This window comes from Panthera onca, chromosome B3, assembly GCF_046562875.1.
Source record: "Panthera onca isolate mPanOnc1 chromosome B3, mPanOnc1 haplotype 2, whole genome shotgun sequence".
Taxonomy (NCBI): domain Eukaryota; kingdom Metazoa; phylum Chordata; class Mammalia; order Carnivora; family Felidae; genus Panthera; species Panthera onca.
The window spans coordinates 13,146,191-13,171,881 of NC_138344.1; the positions used below are offsets into that span (position 1 = coordinate 13,146,191).

The following is a 25,691-nucleotide window of genomic DNA, read 5'->3' on the forward strand; positions in this document are numbered from 1 at the left end:
TATGGAACCACAAAAGGCCCCGAATAGCCAAAGTAATTTTGAAGAAGAAGACCAAAGCAGGAGGCATCACAATCCCAGACTTTAGCCTCTACTACAAATTATCTTATTTATAATTTGAATCAAATTCTGAATAAGTCTACATATTGTGACTATTCTGATACGTCTATGCCTATTTTGAAATCTCTTTAAGTTATTCTGTTTCTACTCTGTTCTTTTTTCTTGTAATTTATTAGTTGAAGGAACTGGTGTTTTGTCCTATAGAGCTTCTGACCATATGAAGTTTTTTTTTTAATGTTTATTTTTGAGAGGGGGGAGGGGCAAAGAGAGGGGGATGGGGCAGACAGAGGATTCAAATCATGCTTGGTGTTGTTGGTGCAGAGCCCAATGTGAGGCTCCAACCCACATAGCATGAGATCGTGAACTGAACTGAAACCAGGTTGGACACTTAACCAATGGAGCCACCCAGGTGCCCCGTTTTCTAGTCGTTTTCAATGCCCAGAACCAGGAAATATTTGTTTTTAATATTTATTCATTTTTGAGAGAGAGAGAGTGGGGATGGGGCAGAGAGAGAGGGAGACGCAGAATCCGAAGCAGGCTCCAGGCTCCGAGCTGTCAGCACAGAGCCCAATGCAGGGCTCGAACCCACGAACTGTGAGATCACGACCTGAGCCGAAGTTGAACACTAACCGACTGAGACACCCAGGTGCCCCCAGGAAATATTTTGTAAATAATATACATCATAGGGGCGACTGGGTGACTCAGTTGGCTAAGCATCCAACTTCAGCTCAGACCATGATCTCACCATTCATGAGTTTGAGCCCCGCATTGGGCTCTGTGCTGACAGCTCAGGGCCTGGAGCCTGCTTGCGATTCTGTGTCTCCCTCTCTCTCTGCCCCTCCCCCACTCACACTTTGTCTCTCTCTCTCAAAAAGTGAATAAACATTAAAAAAGTAATATACAGCATAAATTCATGCTGTTACTTCAAACTACAGAGTTTTTACTTAAATTCTTTAATCTTATTTGTGTGTCTTCCCCAAATGGAGAATCCCGGTTTTCAATAACCTTCCTCATGATATAATTAGAATATTACATAATAAAACATGTCATTTATCCCAGAACACAGTCACGATAGCCTGAGAATAGCACTACCACTCATAACGTCACAGAAATTTGTTCATTTATTTATGTAGTTCTTCAATTTATTGTTTTTGAGTTACTTAGAATAGATTCTCTCTGGCACTGTGCTACCAACTGCCGACATATGTAGGCTCATTTGTTTTAACTTATTTTCATTTTTAGGGATGGCTAATATTTCATTTTAGGGATTTTTAATATTTAATCTTTTAAATAACAGGTAAATAGTTCACTCCCTTCCAAAGTCACATCAACAACACAAAATATAATCAAGTAAGTCTGATTTCTATCGCTGCCTCGTCCTTCTCCCATAAGTAACCGTTTAGAACAAATTCTATGGCTTTCCCTGCCATTGTGTTTTTTCAGTTTTCTAGCATACACACATACAGACACACATATATTTCTCCCCCACCCCCTTAGAGAATAGGTAATCTACTAAAACATTTCCATGAAACTTAATCTTTTATGGAACAACCAGCTCTGGAGAGCACCCCACCGCAGTATTAAAAGGTGATCACATTCTGTTTGGCAGCTTGAATGTAACAGGCAATAGATATTTGGGTTTTTTTTCCATCTAGTGCTTTACAAATGGCCCTGCCACGAACTATTTGGCACGTACATGCGTTTATAGTTTTACCAATGATTCCTTTGGATAGATCTTGAGAAGTTGGATTTATTGGTCAGTATATATGTAATTGTGGTAAATATTGCTAAATTCTTCTTTACAGCGCTCTTTCAATTTGTATCGTCCGGTGGTGTTTGGGATTGCCTGTCTCCTCCAGCCTCGCCAACCTCGTAGGTTGACAAACTTCTGGATTTTTCCAATCTGGCAAGTGAGGAATAGGATTTTAGCATAGTTTTGAGTTTCTCTTATTGTGAGAAGTGCTTTTCATATGCTGAACATCCATTTTGCATTTCTTTTGCTTTGAGCTGTCTGATTACTTATCTAGCCCATTTTTTTGTGGAGGAATTTTGGCATTTTTTTCTATCTTTAGAACCTAATTATATAGGAATATTAGCTATCTGTGATATAAGTTACAAATATTTTTTCCAAGTTTGTCATTTTTTGAACTGTAAAAAAAACCTCTAATTAAAAGAAGAAAGTTTTTAGTTTATGTATATATATATTTTTGGTTGTCCTATAAAATCACTTAATCTATATTTTTCCATATTGTTCCTGGATTCTGATTAATCATTAATGAACTTGTCCTCATTCACAGGCGACAGGAGAACTCACCCTTGTTTTTTATTTGTTTTGTTTTTTTTTTAAATACTTGAGTTTTTTTTTCCTGTTTGTACCTTGAAATCCATTTGATTTTCTTCTGTCATAGAGGCTGCTGTCAAAAAGTCTAATGTCTGTCTGATTTTTCTATTACTTAAAAGCAACTTACTATTCTTCCTTGGAAGTTCAATAGTTTTACTAGAAAAATGCCTCAGTTTGGACCTTTGTTATCTAGGGTTGTCCACTTTTCCCAAGTAGACGGTGTGCCTATTCAAAATGGAATTTCAGTCAATATTCAAGGTCTGCTGAGTAAGTACATAGGAGGAGTAGACTTACAGAGTCATAGGGTATGCACATCAAGCTTTAGTAAATACCCTCAGTTTTCCCAAGTGGTTGAACCTATCTGCATTTCAACCAGTGCTGTAGGAGAGTTCCGATGGCCCCACCTCCTCCCCAACGCTACATATCTCCACCTGGTCCATTCTACCTCTGGGGATGTCTGCGCAGCGGTATCTCGTGGTTTGAATCTGCATTTCCCTGATGACTAAAGAAGCCGGGCACATCTTCATACCTTTCTTTCACTATTTGGATACAGCACTGTCCCCTACCCTCCCCCACCCCCCACCCGGTGATGTAAGTTACAAATATTCTCCTAAGTTTGTCATCTTTAAACTCTAATTATTGATAAAGTTTTGGAATGATGGTGGGGTGGTCCGAAGCTGATGGCCACGAAAGGATTCTTGAAGACGTCTTTGGTGCAACAAAAGGTGATTTTATTAAAGCAGGAAGGGCTGCACTGGGGTTGTGGCCAGTGGCCAGTTATGAAGGTGGGAAAGGTAAAGTCAAAAGATAGGCCTCCAGAAGGACTTTGATATGTTAAAGGGGACTCCTAAGCTACTTGAAGCCTTGCTATTGCCAAAGCTAAGGTTGTTTTCCCTCTAGTAAGGCTTTCACATTAGGACGGTAAGGGGTCCCTGGAGAAATGTTCTACTCTGTATTCGCCTCAAGTATTTGTCGGTGAGCTGCAGGTGATAAGGAAATTTAATTTTACCTGCCATTTTTTTTCTTTCCTTTTTTCCCCATATCACTGTAGAGGGGTGATGTTGGGGCTCCGGGAAACCAAGTCTATGGGTTTCTGGAGATTAGGCTATTGATAAGATGCCTTTTTCTTGTAATTTAGGAAGATATTTGTAAACTGATAGAGACTCACATCCTTTAAGACTGTGGTGTCTATCAGTTAACCATTGGTTTTCTCTCCTTTCCTTTGTCCTAGGGCAGCCAGGAGTGCCTGGGGAATATCACACACATCCCACCCTGGGGGTGGGGGTGGGGTGGGGTTGGGGGTTGGGGGGTTGGGGGGGTTGCTAGCTTGTATTTTTGCCCTCAGCCTGCCTCATGCTCCCTTATCAATTATGATGGCTTTTGTAAAAAAAAGAAAAAAAAAGAAAAAAAGAAAAGAAAGAAAAAGAAAAAAGGAAAGTTTTAGTTTTTATATATATTTTTGCTTTTTACACATTTGGTGGTTTTCTCTCTGTAGTTTCAGTCACCTGTGGTCAATCATGGTCCAGAAACAGATGATCCTCTTTCGGGTGAATGGTGAGAAAGTCTGTAATAGCCTAACATTACATCACAGCGTCTGCATTTTTCACCTCCTTTCATTTTATCATCTCACATCATCACGAGAAGGATGAGGTACAGCGTAATATGAGATATTGAGAGAGAGAGACCACATTCACATAACTTTTATTGCAGTATGTTGTTATAGTTATTCTATTTTATTATTAGGCGGTGGTGTTCATCTCTTACTGGCCTAATTTATAAATTATCCAAGGTATGTATGGGATAAAACGTGATATACATAGGGTTCGGTGCTATCTGAGGTTTGAGACATCAACTAGGAATCTTAGCATGTTCCCCTGTGGACAAAGAGAGCCACCTGTAATTCTCCTTTGCGAAGTGTTTATTCAACTTTTTGCCATTTTTTTTCCTATGTGAATTACTCTGGCTTTCTTTCATTGCATTATAGAACGTCCTTACGCATAATCTGCATATGAATCACCTGTCAAAGATATGGATGGCAAGCATCTTTCCCATGTTATGACTTGCCTTTTTACTTCTTATGACTTGCCAATGATATCTTGCAATGAAAAGAAACTCTAAATTTTAACGCAGTGCAATTTATTGCTTTTCTACTTGTTTTAGGATGGAGATGTGGGTCAGAATAGCTTCACAGCTATTGTTCTTGCAAAGCGATTAACAAACACGGCTTTGCATTTTGAATGCTTTGTATTCTCCTTTTTAACACTGGTGTCTAAACCTTCTGCCCTTTTCTCCATGTTGCATTCGATTTCATTTCCAGTCATAGCAGTTTTTAACTTATGGGGGGGCTGGGGGGAACTTTGTCCTAAAAGGAAGCTTCGGTCTATTGGTTTTGAGATTTGAGTGTTCATAGTACCAAGATGGCTCCAGCTCGCTCAGACCTTACCAGGCACTCGCCTAAAAATTGAAATGTGCAAAAGTCCTTGCTAGTCTCAAGGACTGCCATACCTCTGAGTACTTTTTGGAAATCTGAGTTGAGTTGTTTGGTTTGTTAGGTTTTTTTGTTCTTTTTTTTTTTTATCTCAGATCCATCCGATGTCCCATGCCTCCTTTGCTGATATCATGTAGGTCTTGAAACTGTCAAGTTTGTCCTCACCCGTTTATATTTTGAAGTTCATGGGAATGTCATGTTACCTACTTTGGGTGACTTATGTTATAGATAGGATTTGGTTATGCTTGCCTTCATGAAATGATTTGGAAAGATTATATATGTGTATAATATATATAGTCTTCATCATCTTCCTTGAATTTCTCTCACTACAGTTATTATCCTCATCGTGCAGAGGGGGAGCCAAGCCCTTAGAGAATCTTGGTCAAAGCCAAATAATGGAAACATGTGGATTAAGAATCAAGCCTATCTCTACGAACTCTAAGGTTTTAATACCTTGTACTACTTACGTTTTTACTTCCTCCATTCTATGGCCTACTTATATTATTTTTATTATTGATTGATTGATTGATCGATATTTTATTTTTAAGTAATCTCTACACCCAATGGGGGGCTCAAACTCACAACCCTGACTGAGATCAAGAATCGCATGTTCTACTGACTAAGCCAGGCAGGCACTCTTATTTCTCTTTATTTTCATCTAATTAAAAAAAAAAAATTCCTGTCTGGCATGTTTCAGAAAGTATATAATATTTTAATAATCTTGTATAAACATATAATTCATAAATAAATAAAACTAAATTATTGGAAGCTGTTCAAAGTACCTTAACTGCTGAGTATTCACAGGGTTTTTTTTTTTTTTTAAATGTAAAGATCTAGTAACTTAATCAGTGTGTATTAAACTATGTAATAGGAAGTTTGAGTACTTGCTATCATGAAGAAAATAAGAATCCTGACAACAAAGATTCATTTTCATCTTCTTTATAATAGCCAGTTGTTATAATGTGAGGAAAGACAATGAAAATACATGAGAAATTATAAACAAGTGTTTTCATATTGTGGATTCTGATGTGTAGATATCCAAATTTCGTAGGCAACCGAAAATACAAATTACTGAAGTTTCGTATCACATTAGCTGAATTGGGAAAACAACATCTATTTGGAGAGATAAACATTTGATGGAAATTGGCTCAACACTACACGCCAGGCTATTTTTTCCCTTCTTTCACTGTTGCTTAAAAGTATAATAAAGAGAAGTACAGTGAGAATGCCTGGAAGAATAAAGTCTCCCAGAATCATTAAACAACACCAGTTGGATCATAAGCAGAAATATTCAGTGAGGTTTAATTTGGAGGCAGGGTTTCCTTCTCAGGTCAAAAACGATAGGATGCATTAAAGAGACTCCTTTGTGTTGGTTGCTATGGCTGTTATAACAAATTACCAGAAATTTAGCGTCTTGTTTAGACATATTTGGGGGCACCTGGGTGGCTCACTCGGTTGAGCATCCGACTCTTGATTTCAGCTCACGTCATGATCCCAGGGTCCTGGGATCGAGCCCTGCATCGGACTCCATGCTGAGTGTGGAACCTGCTTAAGGTTCTCTCCCTCTCTCCCTCTGCCCCTCTTCCCCGCTTGCATTTTCTCTCTCTCTTAAATTAAAAAAATATAATAAAACATTTGGGGGCCCCTGGATGGCTCAGTGGGTTAAGCGTCTGACTTTAGCTCAGGTCACAATCTCACAGTTCATGAGTTCAAGCCCCGCATTGGTCTCTGTGCTGACAGCTCAGAGCCTGGAGCCTTCTTCAGATTCTGTGTCTCCCTCTCTCTCTGCGCTTCTCTGGTTCATGCTCTGTCTCTCAAAATATATTCTCTCAAAAATAAATAAACGTTAAAAATATATGTATAACAATATTTAAAAAAAAAGCAGGACAAATTTGCCTTATAGTTCTAGAAATCAGAAGTCCCAAATGATCTCACTTGGCTAAAACCAAGTTATCAACAGGACTACATTTTTTTTAGAAGCTCTAGGGCAGAATTGGTTTTCTTGCATTTCCCAGCTTCTAGAGGCCACTCCCACACCCTGACTCCTGACCCCTCCTCTATCTTCAAAGCCAGCAATGTTGTGCAGAGTCCTTCTCATTCTACCTTCTTCTGGTTGTCTTTTCCAATTCCCTATTCCACGTGCAAGGACTTTAAAACACTCTGTGTGTGTGTGTATTCATATGAATATATATATGTATATATATATATGTATACATATATATATATGTATATATATATATATATATGTATACATATATATATATACATATATATATATTGATCAGCAACCTTGACTCCCCTTTGCTATGTAGTCTAACATAGTCACAGGTCCAGGAATTAGGATGTGGACCTCCATAATGGGTCATCATTCTGCCTACCACACTTACTAAGGTTTTCTAACCTAAATTGACAAATTCTGATAGAAGTACATTTCTCTCTTGTTTTTTGAGGGGATTCTGTCATCCATATTTATTTTCAAAGCAGAATATCTTTTTCTTTTTTTTAATTTTGCTAATGTTTTATTTATTTTTGAGAGAGAGAGAGAGAGCGAGCGGGGGAGGGGCAGAGAGACAGAGGGAGGCACAGAATCTGAAGCAGGCTCCAGGCTCTGAGCTGTCAACACAGAGCCGGACGCGGGGCTCGGACCCACACACCACGAGGTCATGACCCAAGGCCGAAGTTGGTCCCTTAACCAACTGAGCCACCCAGGCGCCCCAAAGCAGAATTTCTTATGCTCGTGTCGATTAAGCCCACGCCTTCACATGGGCATGTGCATGCACACATATATACATACACACAGGCCTACTTTATTTAGATCACTGAAAAAACAATAGTACGTGAAAAAAAAACACATCCTATTTATTAAAAAAAAATTTTTTTTAACGTTTTATTTATTTTTGAGACAGAGAGAGACAGAGCATGAACGAGGGAGGGTCAGAGAGAGGGAGACACAGAATCTGAAACAGGCTCCAGGCTCTGAGCCGTCAGCACAGAGCCCGACGCGGGGCTCGAACTCACGGACCGCAAGATCGTGACCTGAGCCGAAGTCGGCCGCCCAACCGACTGAGCCACCCAGGCGCCCCAACACATCCTATTTATAATGAGAACGTGTCTTAATCGAGTCTCGAATGCAGTGTGGGAGGATATAAAGAGAATCAAACTAAGAATCAGAAAATCGATGTTCTCCACCCGATTCTGCCCTTTTGTAAACTTTAATGTAAAACGTTAGTAGTAGCAGCACTTGAAAGAGCTGTGTAGACAGTCATGGACATTTAGTTATCTTAGAGGTATTCCCCATCATTAAAACTCCATTAAGGAGGCTCCCAGCTAACTAATGGTCAGGTCCTGAGGTAAAGAACTGAAGGAAGATAATCCCGTTGTAAATTGAACCGAGAAGAAAATGCTTTCATATGGTAAAGCCAGGATGGGAACCAAATAAAAGCCAGAACTCTAAAACTCTAATTCTTGATGTCATGGCTAATACTAACTCTTGAACTGTTGAGTAGGAAGGTGCAATACGTGCTACCTAAGTTTCTCCACTAGGGTAATAGGATGAGATACTTAGGAATAGCACCCTACAGACTGGCTTTGTGCATGAAACGTGTCCAGTTTTCAAGATCCTGGCATTAGATTAGCCTATTTTGTTGTGCAACAACGCTGCCTCAATGTTCAGCCAAAGCGGATGTTGAAACTCGTCATTAGATAGAGTTTCGGCTTCTATTTCCCCAATTTTCGATTTCACGCACCCATGTTATGCTTGTCTCCTATCATTTCAGAAAATCCCAAATTGCCAATCGTAATTGCATAATTCTTTTTGAACACGCTGTCAAAACGAGAGGCTTAAATCTAAAAATTCAAGTCCTTTCAATTGATTGGTTTGGGGAATTTGCTCGCTGGATTTGGCCCAAGATTGGATTGAAGTCGTTGATTATCTTAATAGTATACTTAAATTTGAACCGCACAGCTTCATTACTTTTGATTCACGCTAGGAAATGATTATGTCGGAACTGGAAACCGTAAAGCTAGAAATTGTACAATAATAGAAATACCACTTAAGCTGTGAGTAGCAAAGGCAGACTTGAACCTTGCTGAAACCTCAAGCCAACAACCAGCGGCATTTCTTTTGTCTCCAAATCTCTTTTCTCTTAAAAATCGGTGAGCTGCACGGAACTCCGTCCGCCAAAGAGATATCAGGTGCACGCATTTGGAAGTGCACATATGCTTTTCCGCCAACAGACAACAGGACAGGCTAATGAGAAGTGTTCGCCTGAGGAATTCATCACGTTTTAATAGGTTTGTCATCTTGACATGAGGGATCACGTTAGTCATCATTTCCCACAAAGGTGAATCCCTGCACTGGACAGCGGTTTTGCATTTTAATGCTTGATGAATGAAAATTCCACCGCCGGCGTCTACTCCTGCCTCCTACTATCATTTAGGACATACATTTAGCCGGGTTCAATTTTGCAGAGAATTTTTTTTTTTTTTTAATGCCAAGACCAGGAGAAAAGTTAACTTCTAGCTGTGTGAACTGAAGTCAGTTCGTGCCACTGGGTCTTGCTTTTCTGATTTGTCAAATGGGGGCTTTGTGTGGAGAAAGTCTGGCAATTTCATGCAGATAGAAAGCGATAAGAGAAGAGAGCTAGACCAGCTGTTCAAGCAATTTGGAAAAGCGCGAGGTATTTTCTCTCATTATTGGAAATGAGACATTTTTGTGTCGGATTAGGATAATCCATACTGTTTAATGTATAGATTTCTATATTGTGAAGTAAGTCTAGGTTACATTTGAATTTTCTTTTTCTTTAAGCCTAAAGACCACATGCCTTTATTTTTTTTGTTCTGTTGATTTTAGTCCGTGTTTCAACTCCTCCGGGTTTGAGCTCAGGATGCCAGTGCCCCATGGGCACCCACCTCATTTCCCACCCACCTGCTACTTCTTCTCTTGGGTCCTATCTACAGCATCCGGGGCCACATGCCCTTCTCTTCCTTGATTTTCTCTCTGATTATGCTGAAGTATGTCTAGAAACAAACTTCTAAGACAGACTATATAGAAAGTTAAGTATTGGAGCCTTTTACCGTCTCAAAATGTACTTATCTGGTACTCACCCTTGTCTTAGGTCAAAGGTTCAGTGTTGATTTCACGATACTCCCTTGTTGTAATCTCTGGGAAACTTCTCTGAGTTTCTGTTTCAATCTTTCAATTAATTGTCTAGTTTGAGGGGCGCCTGGGTGGCTCAGTTGGTTAAGCAGCCGACTTCGGCTCAGGTCATGATCTCGCGGTCCCTGAGTTCGAGCCCCGCGTCGGGCTCTGTGCTGACAGCTCAGAGCCTGGAGCCTGTTTCAGATTCTGTGTCTCCCTCTCTCTGACCCTCCCTCGTTCATGCTCTGTCTCTCTCTGTCTCAAAAATAAATAAGTGTTAATTGTCTAATTTGACCAACCATAGTTTAAATTTGTTATTTTTCCCATAGCATATATTTCTGTTGTTGCTGTTGTCGTTGTCGTTGTTGTTGTTGTTATTCTTCTTCTTTTTCTTCTTCTTCTTCCTATATTCTCAAATCTGAAGGTAATAGAATGTTTTCTGTTTTCAGTTTGTGCTTTTTTTTAACTTTATTTATTTTGAGAGAAACATAGATGAGCGGGGGGAGGGGCAGGGAGAGAGGGAGAGAGAGAGGGAGAGAGAGATTGAGAGAGAATGAGAATCCCAAGCAGGCCCCACGCTGTCAGCACGTAGCCCGATGCAGGGCTCAATCACACGAACCATGAGATCATGACCTGAGCGGAAATCAAGAGTCGGATGCTTAACTGACTGGGCCACCCAGGCACCCCTCTGTTTGTGTTTTTACATGTTTTCCTGAGTCATCTTTTTCTTTCATGTTGGTTCTTCTTTCACATTACTTTCTTCCTCACAGGTCTGTGGATCCATTGTTGATTCGTTTTATTTTGGACCAAAGAACTCCATTGGCCATTCTAGGCAAGAGCTGCAGTTTTCTCTGCTCAAGGACAAGTAGGTCCTCCTCAGGATAAGTCTGCCTTTGGAAGAAGATCTCTGTCTGGGAAGATTGTGCCCACCGGCAGCACAGGCTTCCGTTCGGGTAGGTAGTGAGTCTGGTCCAGCCTATGGGTCCTTCCAAACACTGGAGTAAGAAAGACTTTGTTGTGAGCTTGCCGTCACCGCGCTATGAATGTTGATGTTACTAACAGATGACACTTAGGCTGTTCTAAGTATTTCAAACAGAATAATTATTTAATTCTCAAAACAACTAAGTGAGGTAGTGCTATAATTATCCCCCGTCTTACAGATGAAGACAGTGAAGCACAGATAGTTAAGGAAATCGTTCAAGGTCGTAAGGAATAGACCTGAGCTTTAAATCCAGCCAGGCTGGCTCTGGAGCCTGTGCCCTTGACTGTTACATCTCCTGCCTTAAGAAAAATCCGTTGGTATTCTCACAAGAAGAAATCTTGAGTTTTATGGGTCAAGACCATGCTGGCTTGCTGCGAATCCCCCTTCTCCCAGAACCTCTTCTCCTTCACGCCCCTTTGAGACCTTGCCAACTTAAAGCTGAGCTTTCTGAGTATCGCCAAGGGCGAAATCTCTCCCTTCTCCAATCCACCTGTGGGGGGACGCCACTGGTGCCATCTCCTATTGGGCATCACCCCTACCCTGCTCTCAGCATGTTCCATTCACCCCCACCCTGTTCCCTAGCTCTCGTCTGTGATGACTCCTCCACTCTCTCAGCTCTTTCGCGTTTATTCTCTCTTGCACGATGCTCTAATTTTATTAGCTTCCCGTTAAAGACGAGCCATCCCGCCACGTTCAGTTAACCAGATTTGATGAAACCAACTTAACCCCAACGTTTGGCCCTTACTTACATATTTATCTGTTCAAATGATTGAAAAACAACCTGTGTCAATTAACACCACGACATTATTATTCTAAACTAGTAATTAGCTTTGATTAACCCGTGCTAGTCTAGTGATAAAGACAGGAATGTAGTTTATTGTTTCCAATACACCTAGACTTCAAGATGTGCTTTGATACATCGAGAAGCCTAGGCATAATAACACGTCTGAAGACACTTGCAATTTTATTCGGAAAGGGTCATACTGTAAAATTGTATTCAATTTCGACTCGTTCCTTCCATAATTTTTGAATACTGACTGTGGACCTAAACACTGCGAGAGTCTTAAGATCTCACACAGGAGAAGTTCTCTGCCTTTTAAAGCCCCATAATTTTTTGTCACAAAGCTTCATGATAGGTCTATTTCTCAGGTTTTAGAGAGAAGTTCTACAAATATAATAAAAGCTAATATTTTAAAGTTTAAACTTTCTTATTATTACTTAAAAATAAACCAGTGAAGTCAGTCCATAGACATTTCAAGTCACCGAGTATTATTTTCTCCTAAGAGGGAAGGATCAGTAGAATTGTAGCCAGAAACTTTACTGAAAGTCAATGCCACCTCTTTGCACTTATCAGGGCCAATCTTGCTCTGCATATTTTTGTGGTATTCGCCATGCATTGTTAACGGTGATTGTCATGTAATTAAATCACTGCTCATCACAAGAGCCTGTTTTTATGCTGAGATAAGCATCAGAAGCCTGCTGCAGGACCCCCAGATCAATAAAGATGTTCCCAGTAGGATTACAAAGAGGCTGGGGTTGAGCAGGGCAGCAGAATTAATTAGGAATGATTTCTCTTTTTCTTTCTACTTTCAATATATTTTTAATTGTTTTTCCATGTTCAATGGACTATGCCCCCCCCTTTTTTTTTTTTTTTTTAATTCTACACTGATGCTCAGACACTTCTGTCCTGAGATCTGTGAAGGCTGAGCTCTTAATCTTTCTCACTTTTGAGTCATATCCGCAACTTACTTTAGTCCCACTTATCTCTGAATTTCATCATTTGGAAAGAAACTTTGGAAGAGAGTTGGCCATCCAGTTTCAGAAAGCTATTTGAACATTAAAATACAAGCTTTGAACTGCAGGTGGATTTCTTGTTTTAGTTGGCATGCTCTTGAGAAAATGTGACATCAGGTTTTTAGAAGTATTAGTGTATTCTACAATGAGACGCAACTTGAATCAAATGTGAATTTTATTTGTTTATTTATTTTTAATTTTTTAAAAATCTTTATTTTTGAGACAGAGACAGCGTGTGATCAGGGGAGGAGCAGAGAGAGGGGGAGACACAGAATTCAAAGCAGGCTTCAGACCCTGGGCTGTCAGCACAGAGCCTGACACGGGGCTGGAACTCACGAACCGCGAGATCATGACCTGAACCGAAGTCGGACACTCAGCCGACTGAGCCACCCGGGCGCCCCTCAAATGTGATTTTTTTTTTGAAAGAAAACTCCCTGGTCTTCCATTCGCTTGCGTGGGACACCTCCTTGTCGAGTGACATGTGAAAGTACCAGGAGCTTGAAGGCTCATTTTTTTTTTTTTTTTTAGACGGGAAACGTCGTCTTCTAGCAATAGGTATGTCCCAGTGCAGACGGGGTTGCCGTAACAATGAGATCTCCTGTATTCCTAATTTCAAGGATTATTGAAATTCCTGGCTGCAGCAAGGGAGACCAGAAAATCAGCAACGCCGCAGCTGCAGGAGGTAGGATTAGTGGGGAAAGAGAGGCGATGGTTTCCAAAGGGTGAAAGGTGATGGGAGTATTTCCAGGAATTGAGAAATCTATTACACAGAAGAGGAGAAAAGAAGGAAATAATCAGATATTTCAGAACACGGGAGAGAAAGTGATCAATTAATGGTGACCCCCCAATGCCCTGATGGTAAGATTCTATTGTCAGGTGGACATGGTCACAGATGGGCCTTGACAGAGCAATAGATGGGTCGAGTGGGGACTTTGATGCTTCTTATATATCCTCTGGTCTTCAATAATTAAATCATGCGTACATTCTTCCAATCAACCCACACTGAGTGCCCACTCGCAGGGGTTGATAGCATTTAAGGGAGCTATAGCATCCCCTTTGCCATCTGAGTTCAGACCAAGGGATAGATGCAGGAGTCAAACAAATGGAGGTGAAAATGTTTTTGTATTACTGCTGCTGAACAATTGAGGCTAAGTTTCTGAATACTGAACCCCAGAATTAAATAGTCAGACCCAGGGGCGCCCGGGTGGCTCAGTCGGTTGAGCGTCTGACTTCGGCTCAGGTCACCATCTCCCGGTTCATGGGTTCGAGCTCCGCGTCGGGCTCTGTGCTGACAGCTCGGAGCCTGGAGCCTGCTTCTGGTTCTGTGTCTCCCTCTCTGCTCCTCCCCTGCTCACACGCTGTCTCTCTCTCAAAAATAAAGATTAAAAGAGTGTTGGATGACAGAGCCCTCCCCACATGGGGGTATTGTCTGATCCTGTAAGACTCAGAGCAGAAAGGAGCAGAGCCAAAAGCCCACTCCGTGTAGACAGGCAGATCCCAAAGAGAAAGAGGAAGTAGATCCAAGTGGCTAGATCTCCTTCTTCCTCCCTGGGGAGGCATGTTGATAAAGGTGCTGGAGGGAAGTCAGGAGGGTTACTCCAACAGAGCTCTCCTCAGGGCGGTCTCTTGAATACTGGACTGGGGCAAAGGACCGTTCCCATTGACTAGGCGAGACACACATCTAGATACCTGCCAGGCCGGAACCCGATATATAGCTCATGCCTTCCAAGAGCTTTCAGTCCAGTATGGCGAAAGGAGCAGTGCGCAAACAATAGTAATACATGTGAGCAATTTTCTTTTCCAACACGCGGGGCGTGTTGGACAATGTGGACAATAGCTGGCCCCAACCTAGCTTTTATTTATTCATTAAAAAAATTTTTTTTTAACGTGTATTTATTTTTGAGACACATGGAGACAGAGCATGAACGGGGGAGGGTCAGAGAGAGAGAGAGGGAGACACAGAATCTGAAACAGGCTCCAGGCTCTGAGCTGTCAGCACAAAGCCCGACACGGGGCTTGGACTCACGAACTGCGAGATCATGGCCTGAGCTGAAACCAAGAGTTGGATGCTTAACCAACTGAGCCACCCAGGCACCCCTACCTTTCCTGCTTTGACGCCTACACGTCCTTGGTTCCTCTGCAATGACTCCATATTGTATCAGAAGGATGCATAGGCTCAGCTCAGCTCTTCTTGAATGGAGACATCCTCATCCCCAAATGTCTGGGGCACCCGGGTGGCTCAGATGGTTAAGCATCCGAGTCTTGATTTCAGCTCAGGTCATGATCTTAGGATTGTGAGATTGGGTCCCATGTTGGGCATGGAGTGTGCTGAAGGCTCTCTCTCTCTCTCTCTCTCTCTCTCTCTCTTTCTCTCTCTCTCTCTCTCTCTCTGTCTTGGTCTCTGCACCTCCCAATAAAATAAAATAAAATAAAATAAAATAAAATAAAATAAAACAATAAAATAAAAATAAATGTCTTCTAACATCTAACACGGAGGCTTTGCAGGTGGACATATAGAAGGGATGTTAAGTTAAATGGAGAGAAGCTAAGCTCCCCTCCATTGATGACCGGTCAGGCTTTTACTGTCTTCTCAATTCGCGCTGGGTGCTGAGATATCCCCACGCCCAAAGAAGGAAACATCGAACCACACACTTGTGCAACTTCCCCAAGCCCTATAGCTATAGTGCCTTCATTTCTCCACACAGACCTGCAAGGGCCATTTACCATTTCAAGGTATTTAAATCTAGAAGGTGGCAGATGTGTTGTCCAAGGGAATTCGGGTTTTCTGAAAAGTTCCAGAGGAATAAGGAATGTCATTATCTGCTCCCTGCCGTCGTCGCACCATCCCTACATTTTTGTATTTTTCATAAAACAAAACCTTTTCCCTTCGCAGTAGAAGCTCTGAGTGACCTTCGTGCTGTTTATTGCCTTCCTGGCTGTATTGAAACTCCAAGCTGTGCCGTGGGATTTCTAAAGGACATGGGCCTCAAACCTGCCAACCTATCAATTTAGCGGGGAGAAAAAAATAAACACGAGTGTGCCTCTCACATGCCTGAGATTGTGTTTGTGACTAACCTTCAGCACAGACCACACTGTTCTCTAAGACAGACCTATTCTCGGAGAGTTTAGATCAACTTTCCCCCGCCCCTAGCCATCTTGGACCTTACCCCCGCTTGCTTTCGTCCCTCAAGATGGAATTGTCCCTTCTCTGCCCACAAGTAGCTCTTCTCTCCAAGGACGGTGATATAATGTCTAAAGCAAACCACGCCAGCCCACGAGTCCCCAGTAGTGGCTTGGGAGGTGACTTTCAGTGTAATGAGGTCTTGCGGGCACTAGGGCCCCGAAGAAAATTATGCGACAGAGTATACCCTTGGCAACCCTCCAACTTCATATCTGATGCTCTCCACGGGCAATCAGTTTCTTGGTTTTTGTTTGTTTGTTTGTTTATGAGGATTTGGGGCTTTTAAAATTTGATGAATCGAAAAAATACCCTCCCTGGTTCTTTCTTCTGCTTATGGAGTGTTACTCTCTATTGACCGTAGGCAAGAGACCCAACCAGGACCGGAAGTTTCCTAGGTTTCAGATATAGGCATTGAAGAGAGCTGTTAGATTTCTATCTCAATTTGCCAGGCTGAAAGGGGCTCCTGGCAGCTATCTTGTCTGCCAAGTGGACAAAATCAGCCTGCAGAATCAAATCCAATAGACATGACACTAGGAGATGGGAGGGAGCTATTAGGTTCCCCTGGGACCAAAGCAAGGCTCATCCCCAGATATCCCCGTTATCCGATTCAATCATTTCCCCCTCTGCATAATGTACATCGTGTTGGGATTCTGTCACTATGACATGAATCTTGACTAATGCAGATGATAATGCAAAAGTGCTTTCTCCTGCTAATTTACAGATCTTTGATTACATATAATACTGAGCCTTAATTCGTGCTTCCTGGATATTTCTATTTCTTCCTTAATAATTTCTTCATGGTCTTCGCCCATATTTGACAATTTTCTTTTTTGTTTTGTAATAGCTTTGTATATACTTAGAGTATTAGTCTCTTTTCTGTCATATGTGTAGCAAATATTTTTTTCCCCAATTGTCATGTTTTTTGACTTTGATAGGTTTTCTTGGCGAATAAATGTTTCTTTTTTTCTCTTCTGCATTCTGCCTTTGGCATTATGCTTTAAAAAGTCCTTCCTAATTCAACATTGTTTTTCAAGTGAGCAGGCAAAATGAAATTTGAAAATCAATAGCATTCGTCTATACTTGGAATAAGGATTCAGAAAAGGAAATAAAAATTATGATACCTTTTAAAATAGCAACCAAAGCTCTAAAGTGCCTGGGTTTTACCTAATAAAGAATAAGCAAGCTTGTATGAAGAAAACCCTAACAGAATTGGAGGACACACAAGAAAAATAAAGGTTAGATTAAAGAAAGAGGCATTCTTTGATGGGAAAACGTAATAAGAAACTTGAGATGAGTTCATATCTACTTAAGGGGTATAAATGGTAGGTGTTTTCTTTTTTGTTTCTAAGTTTATTTTGAGGGGGAAGAGGCAGAGAGAGAGGGAGAGAGAGAATCCCAAGCAGGCTCCACGCTGTCAGCACAGAGGCTGATGCGGGGATCAATCTCAGGAATCATGAGATCATGACCTGAACTGAAACTGAGTCAGATGCTTAAACAACTGAGCCATCCAGCTGACCCTTTCTTCTTCTTCTTTTTTTTAAGTTTATTTATTTATTTTGAGAGATAGAGAGAGAGGGAAATGGTAGGTGTTTTTGTTGTTATTCTTTTAACATTTATTAATTCTTGAGAGACAGAGAGACAGAGCATGAGTCGGGGAGGGGGCAGACAGAGAGGGAGACACAGAATCCGAAGCAGGCTCCAGGCTCTGAGCTGTCGGCATAGAGCCCCATGCGGGGCTTGAACCCACAGACTGCAAGATCATGACCTGAGTGGAAGTCAGATGCTTAACCAATTGAGCCACCCAGGTGCCCCTAAGTGGTAAGTGCTTTTGAAAGGGCTTCTCACCGTGTTAGCGTTTCAGATGCTCACTAACCCTAAGGGGGAATGCTATTAACAACATCAGAGTGGATGCTGGGTGGGGTTGGAGTGTATGAAGCCAGAGAAGTAGAATGGGAATGAGGACAGGGAGAAAAAAAAAAAAGATGGGAGAATGTGTTTTTACAGACTGATGGATGACAGTCATGAACTAAGGAGTATTTTTATATCATGTTTGTCCCTGATGTCCAACAGCGAGGAAAGCATAAAGTGAAGTAAAGCAAAATGAAAAAAAAATCAACTTATATTATCTTCTAGTACTTTTAATGTTTTATTTTTATTTGGCAGAAATTGTGAGTGAAGTACAGACCTTGTCAGGTTTTCTCTCCCCCTAAAATTATTTAGCCAATTGCTGAAATACATTTTATGAATAATTCCTTCTTCCCCACTGTTTTAAAATGCCAAGTGTATTTTATAATAATATACATATGGATCTGTTTCTGTCTTTTTTGTTTGTTTGTTTGTAATGATCAGTCTGTCTTTTCTTACACCAGAGAAAAACTTTAAGAGAGATCAGCTTTATACAGGTCTTCTGGTTTCCCGTTCGATCAATCACCAATTCGCACTCATTCTACCTTCTACACGTCTGTCAAACCCTTCAGTTTCCCATTTCCGGTGCCCTCACTCTGGTCAGTTGCACTACCATCTCCCTCCCGGAACACTGCTGAGCTCACCACCGAGTCGCCCTGCGTGCATTTCCCACACAACAGAAAACAATACACTCCTTAAGCCATTCATTTTATTGTGTCACCTTCCCTGCTCAGGACCCTTAGGGAGACTTTCACTGCACTCAGATAAAATCTATTCTGTGTTGCATGGTCTGCATGTGGCCCCGGTTGTTTCTCTCCCCCCCTTAACCCTACGTCTTTCTCTGGAGTTCCATTGTTTTGTTGACGCTGGACTTCTTTTGTTTCTTGATTGTGCCAAGATCTTTTCATTGTAGCCCTTTCAAACCCGCATTCCTTCTCCTGGGAATTCTTGTTCTCTTCCATCCTTCTTTAAAAAAAAAAAAAAAAAAAAAAAAAAATATATATATATATATATATATATATATATATATATATATATATTATCTATTTTGAGAGAAAGAGAAAGAACAAGCAGGAGAGGGGCAGAGAGAGAGGGAGAGAGAATTCCGAGCAGGTTCCTCACTGACAGCGCCGAGCCCGATGTGGGGCTCGATCTCACGAACCGTGAGATCATGATCTGAGCCAAAATCAAAAGCCGGAGGCTCAACCGACTGAGCCACCCAGGCACCACCCCTCACCCCCACCCCCCCGCGCCGCCTTCCTTCCTTCAGTCAGGTTAAATGTCATTTTCTGCCAAGACCTCGGATGAGCTGCACAGACAGCTGAAGTAAGCTGTGTCCTCCAGGTTGGGGATAGAAAAACTGTAGCACCAAACACTGCTCCCCACAGCCTGTAGCTTTCTTTGAAAACACTTGTTACTGCTTGTGATTGGATATTTACAATATCAGTGTCATCACTTTTTACTCTCTCTCTCCTTCACTTAGGCCGTAAGCTCCTTGAAGGCCGGGCCATGTCTGTTCTGTCTCGATCTCCCACAAGCAAAATGCACACAGTAGGTCTTCAAGTATCTACTGAATGAATGGTGAACATCTGGTTGGTCATGTTATTCCCTATCCTTCTTCATTTTAAACAGTTCCAGGCTATCTGTCCCAGCTTCTTCTTCTACCTAAACGTTCAGAAGATTTTTTTTTCCATGCTCGAAAATATCCTACTGCGATTTCATTATATTCGTAAACTATTTGTGGATGATTTACAATCTTTGTGATACTAATCTGTCAATATGTGAACATGACATAATATTTTACAGCTTTAACATTTTTTTTTTAATGTTTATTTACTTTTGAGAGACAGAGAGAGACAGAGCACGAGTGGGGGAGGGACAGAGAGAGAGGGAGACATAGAATCCGAAGCAGGCTCCAGGCTGAGCTGTCAGCACAGAGCCCAGTGTGGGGCTCGAACCCATGAACTATGAAATAATGAGCTGAGCCGAGGTTGGATGCTTAACCGATTGAGCCACCCAGGTGCCCCTATAGTATTGTTTTTTACCTCATACGAATTCTACTCAGTTCCTACGAGGATTATTTACACTTTATTTTATATTTTTGGTTGCAACTGGGCGCAATATTTTTGGAAAGGAGGGATCCTTTTCTTATTCTGTTTTCAAAGTAGATACATTTTTAATACAGGATCTTGCTGGTATTTTCTATGTTTTTAAAATGTATTTAAATCAAGCGTTTGTGCTAATTAATAGATCTTACTAACTTTTCTAGGTAGGCAGTCATGTAATCTATGGACAACTTATTCTTTTAATTTTTTTAAATATTTATTTCTTTCTGGGAGAGAGACAGAGACAGAGAGTGAGCAGGGGAGGGGCAGAAAGAGAAGGAGACACAGAATCCGAAGCAGGCCCCAGGCCCTGAGCTGTCAGCACAGAGCCCCACGTGGGGCCCGAACTCACAAACCACAAGACCATGACCTGAGGGGAAGTCGGACACCTAACTGACTGAGCCACCCAGGCGCCCCCGGGGCAACTTATTCTTTATCCCTTTCATTATTAGAACTATTATTGCATTTTCATATTTTATCTCATCAGTTATCACTTACACAAGAATTTTAAATAATAATAATCAAATGAGATAATTTCATCATGTTTGTCGTCCCAAAGAGAATTTATTTGTTCACCATTAAGCATGATGCAGTTGCTACTGTGGCATAGATCCATTTTCATGTTAAAAAGCAATGTTTAGAGGCGCCTGGGTGGCTCAGTCAGTCAAGCATCGGATTCTTTATTTCAGCTTAGGCCCCACAACCGGGTGGAACCTGCTTGGGATTCTCTGTGTCTCTCGCTCTCTGTCCCTCTGCACCTCCCCCCTTCTCTCTCTCTCAAAATAAATAAATAAACATTGAAAAAGCAATTGGTATCCCTTTTACAAAGAAATTTTGTATGAAAAACGGTATTCAATTTTATTAAAGGTGCTTGAATCCTCAATACAAGAATTAGAAAGAACATGATTTGGGGGCCACAATCTTGAGCGTTCCAATCTGAGCAACTTCATGGACACCTTTTCTCTGATGACGATGTCGGGATCCATACAAAACAGCACTGGCTATTAGCTTCGCTGACTTTTCCTGGCCTGCAAACCAAGTTCACTGGTTCATCGGACGTTTTGCTGCATGCTGGTCTCTTCATTATGTTTTCCTCTGATTTGGCTACAATTTAAGAAAGGGTCACACCTCAAATGTTCATTTTGCAAATAAGGTGGCTGAAGGAAAAAAAAAAGTGATGTTAAGTCTCACATTTTGGAGATACTTGGGCTTCTTCACTCTGAGATAGAAATGTATCTTCCAATTTGCTCGGCCCTCTAAGCTCCTACAAAATTAAATGTGAACGTTTCCTTGAAAAGGAAGTGATTTTTTTTTTTTTTTTTGCTAGCTTTGTGTTCCTCTTTGTTAATCTGCTCATGTGGCCAAATATTACACAGAAAATTATTGCGAGAGCCACAGCTCTTGGAGCATTTTTGTCCCAGGGAATGGATTCCCTTTTCTTCCTTATTACGAAGAGTATTGAGTGTGTGTGTGTGTGTGTGTGTGTGTGTGTGTGTGAGTGTGTGCGTGTCTGTAGATGCATTTTGAAGCAAAAACTAAATCATAGGAGCCATCCCACAAAGGCCATCCTGCCACCGCCAACAGTTCATTGGCCCATCTCTCTCTCCTCCCCCCACCCCACCTCATCTCCACCTCCCAACCCTGCAAGTAACTGGCAGTGCTCTCCTCCTCCTCCCTGGGCCTCTGTTATCCCAGCGGCCGCCACAAACTCATTCCTCACTTTCACCAAACTGATTTCTGTTTGCGGAGCAGCTGGCGGGAGCTTTCCGAGGCCAGGAGCTGCCTGAGAAGCAAGCCTGCTTCCTTCCACGGTCAGGGGGCTTTTAGAAATAACACCCTCCTCGGAGGAAGTCAGAACAGCAACAGGAAAATAAGTAAAACCTATTATAAAACAGTTGTCCCAGAACTTGGGCACGGCGCTGGGTGGAGATCGATATACTTGTGAAGGTTAAATCTATTTTCACACTGTGTTCTATTTCACAGTTTAATGGTGTTTTAATGTGTCTGTCACCGAGCCCCTTCATGTTATGCAGGTAGGGCCTTTACAAAGGAGAAAGAACCCGGCTTTTCAAGCTTCGCTGTAACATCTTATTTACCAGCTGCGATCTGACATTTTCTTTTCCCTTCCAGAGCGACGGCGGGTCTGGCTCTCCCTCTCAACCCCTCTGGCTCTCCTTCCAATCCTCATTTGTACTCCTAATTTTGCGAGGAGGCAAAGTTGAGACCCTGAGAGAGATTCTTAGGTAGCTCTCTGAAAAGCTCTCCAGCATAGTTAGCCGTATTTAAGAAGAAGGTAACTAAGACCTTTCTGATTCGTCCTCCCCGTGTCCTCAGTTGGCCTCCTACATTGTGTGGGGGATCCCAGCTGGTTCTGGCCAAGCTCACTGCCCTCCCTCTCCTGCTGGGGTTTCCTGCTCAGCCCCCAACTTTGTCTCTCTCTCTCCACCTTACACGTCAGTGAGCACGTGGTCAGGGGTCTCGCTTTGCTTCCCCACCCTCATGAGAGAAATCCTGACTATCCTTGCCTCCGAAGAGATCTTTCCTTCTACCTTGACACAAGTCAGCCATGGGAACTGTGGTAGTTTTTCCCAGGGCTGTTGTAACTTGGTGGCGTAAAGGTAACAGAAATGTGTCCCCTCGCAGATGTGGAGGCTGGAAGTCTGAAACCGAGAGCAGGCAGGGCCATGGTCTCTCTGAAGGCTCTACGGGAGCCTTTCAATTAACTTCTAGTGTTACGGGAAATCCTTGGCTCTCCTTGGTTTGTGGACACCTCCCTCCCACCTCTGTCTTTCTCATTATATAGTGTTCTCCCAATGCATTCTCTTCTTATGAGGATACCACTCATATTGCATGAAGGGCCAGCCTACTCTACCATGACCCCATCTTAACTAATTGCATCTGCGATGGTCTTATTTCCAAAACATGGTCACAGGCTGAGGTCCTAGGAAGGATGTGAACTTGGGGAAATGCTATATGTGATGGTTAATTTTATGCGTCAACTTGACTGGGCCACGGTGCCCACCTTTCTGGTCAAATAGCGTTCTGAATGTTCCTGCGAGAGTGTTTTTGATGAGATTACCAGTTAAATCTGTGGACTTTGAGTAAAACCGATTGCCATCCATAATGTGGGTAGGCCACATCTAATCAGTTGAAGGCCCAAATGGAACAAAGGCCTGCTCTCCTCCAGGCAAGAGCAAATCCTGCTAGCTGACTGGCTTCAGACTTAAATTGCATGATTAGCTCTTCCTGAGTCTCCAGCCTTCAAATCACCCTGCAGATTTGGGACTTGACAACCTCCATAACTGCATGAGCCAATTCCTTAAATCTTTTTCCCTATTTACACACACACACACACACACACACACACACACACACACGCTGGCACACTGGTTCTGTTTCTCTGGAGAACCCTGGCTAATATATTATCTAACCCAGTACAGCCCTGTAGATAAAGTATATAGAAAGTGTCCTGTGGGAAAACACATATTATTTAATTATGCTCGATAAGGAAGAGACAGAATTTAGGCACTCAGATTTCTGGGTTAGAGTCATGGAACCAGCATGACATCTCCCTGTTTGTCATGAATTCCAAATGGCTGGGTTTTCAGTGGAATTCAAATTATAGGGAGGGGAGGGCACCTTGACTAGGTATAGCTTATAGCAGAAATTTCCAAAGGATGGTCCTTGGGGATATCTGAGACTGTTGCAGAGGATCCACAGGATTAAAACTATTGTCATAATGATAGTTTTTTTTTTGCTTATTTTAATTGAAATTGACCTTTAAATTTTTTTTTTTTAATATTTATTTACTTGTGAGAGAGAGAGACAGAACATGAGCAGGGGAGCGGCAGAGAGAGGGAGACACAGATCTAAAGCAAGCTCCAGGCTCTGAGGTGTCAGCATAGAACCCGATGCAGGACTTGAACTCTCGAACTGCAAGATCATGACCTGAGCCGAAGTTGGACGCTTAACCAACTGAGCCACCTAGGCGCCCCTTGAATTGACCTTTAAACTGATGAAACCGATGTGTAATGTGTCTGAGCATGAGTCAATGTATTCCCCTCTGCCCCCAGACATTGTTTCTTTACTAAAGTGGACTTTCAAGGCAATAAAAGCCAGTTTTATTTGAGAATGCCATTAGGAGAGCAATGAAAATTAATAATTGCGTTAATTCTGACATTTTTTGTTGTAGCAAAATCAGAAGTTCACCCGAAGCAGTTTTGTGTCTTATCAGGTATGATGGTTACCTGGAGGAAAAGGCCTTGTGTGATTGAGTTGCTAGCTGAACTAGCCACTTTTTTCATGGAACAGTATTTTTACTTGACAGAACAATTAACAAAGTGTACTTACTCAGACTTAGGCACTTGGCAAACATTTTCTTGGAAGTGAATGACGTGAGTCTGTCACTTAAAGGTAAATGAGAGTATTTGTTACAAATGATGAAAGGCAGACTTTCAAAAGAAAATTAGAATTTTAAGGGTGCCTGGGTGGCTCAGTCAGTTAAGCCTTCAGTTCAGGCCATGATCTTTCAGTCTGTGAGTTCGAGCCCCACGTCAGGCTCTGTGCTGACAGCTCAGAACCTGGAGCCTGCTTCCCATTCTGTGTCTCCCTCTCTCTCTGCCCCTCCCCTGCTCACACTATGTCTCCCTCTTCCTCTCTCAAAAATAAACAAACATTTAAAAACATTAAAAAAAAAAGAAAATTAGAATTTTAGAGAACTTGTGTCTGCCATTATGAGCTTAACAGCTCTCTTATGAGGCTCACAGTGATGTTGATTGTTGATGAACATGATTATTACTGTATCATGAAACATATCAAGATTTAGAATGTTTGCCTAACACAGTGAACTACTGTTTTCCAAATGACAAAGGCAAGATATTACAAAAATCACATGTGAGTAATAGATCCATTCAAACAAAAAGACGAACTAATGTATGTTAATGTTCATTCATGTAATTTCAGATTCCACATTGCAACTCACCTTTAAAAATTATTACTTGTCAAGTTTTGGTGTAATATGATAAAAGAATACCTATAATTATCAAACAGGCTATTACAATACTCTTTCCTTTTCTAACCAGACAGATGGTAAGACCAAACATTCATCATATTCTTGAACCAAAACAATATATTGTAATAGGCTGAATACAGATGGAGGTGGAAGCCCCAGTTGTCTTCTATTAAACCAGACATTAAAGAGTTTAGCAAAAAATGTAAAACAGTGCTACACTCCTCACTAATTATTTGAAAATACAAATATGCTATTTATTTTAACATGTAGTAGATTTGTTATTATTTTAGGTGGAGACATAACTACTCATAAAAATTCCCAATTTTAATTTCCAATACAGCAAATATTGATATAACCCATATAAACAAAAGCTCTTTGGAATCCCCCCCTCAAATTTTAGGGTGCCTGGGTGGCTTAGTTGGTTAAGAGTCCAACTCGTGACTTCAGCTCATGTCATGATCTCATGGTTCATGGGTTCCAGCCACACCAGGGCTCCATGCTAATAGTGCAGAGCTTGCTTGGGATTGGTAAGGCCTTTCAAATAATTGAATCAGGCCCACCAAGATTATCTATTACAGCTCGAAGACAGATTTTCTAGGATTATCTCCTTTGCTTCAAGTGAACAGATTATGGGATTTAATGACATTGACAAAATAACTTCATTGCAACACAGATTTTAGTGTAAAC

At 41.5% G+C, this 25,691-nt stretch overlaps 1 long non-coding RNA gene across 1 annotated transcript in view; it reads left to right on the plus strand.

The window, feature by feature from the left end:
• LOC132668744 (uncharacterized) overlaps nt 1-18,840 on the plus strand; it is a 324,417-nt gene extending 305,577 nt beyond the window's left edge. Inside the window, exons 3-6 of the long non-coding RNA XR_014137781.1 lie at nt 1,863-3,123; nt 3,894-5,329; nt 10,797-10,979; nt 13,029-18,840. This is a non-coding gene — a long non-coding RNA (uncharacterized LOC132668744). The remainder of the gene's footprint in view (nt 1-1,862; nt 3,124-3,893; nt 5,330-10,796; nt 10,980-13,028) is intronic.
• Nucleotides 18,841-25,691: the final 6,851 nt, after the last annotated feature.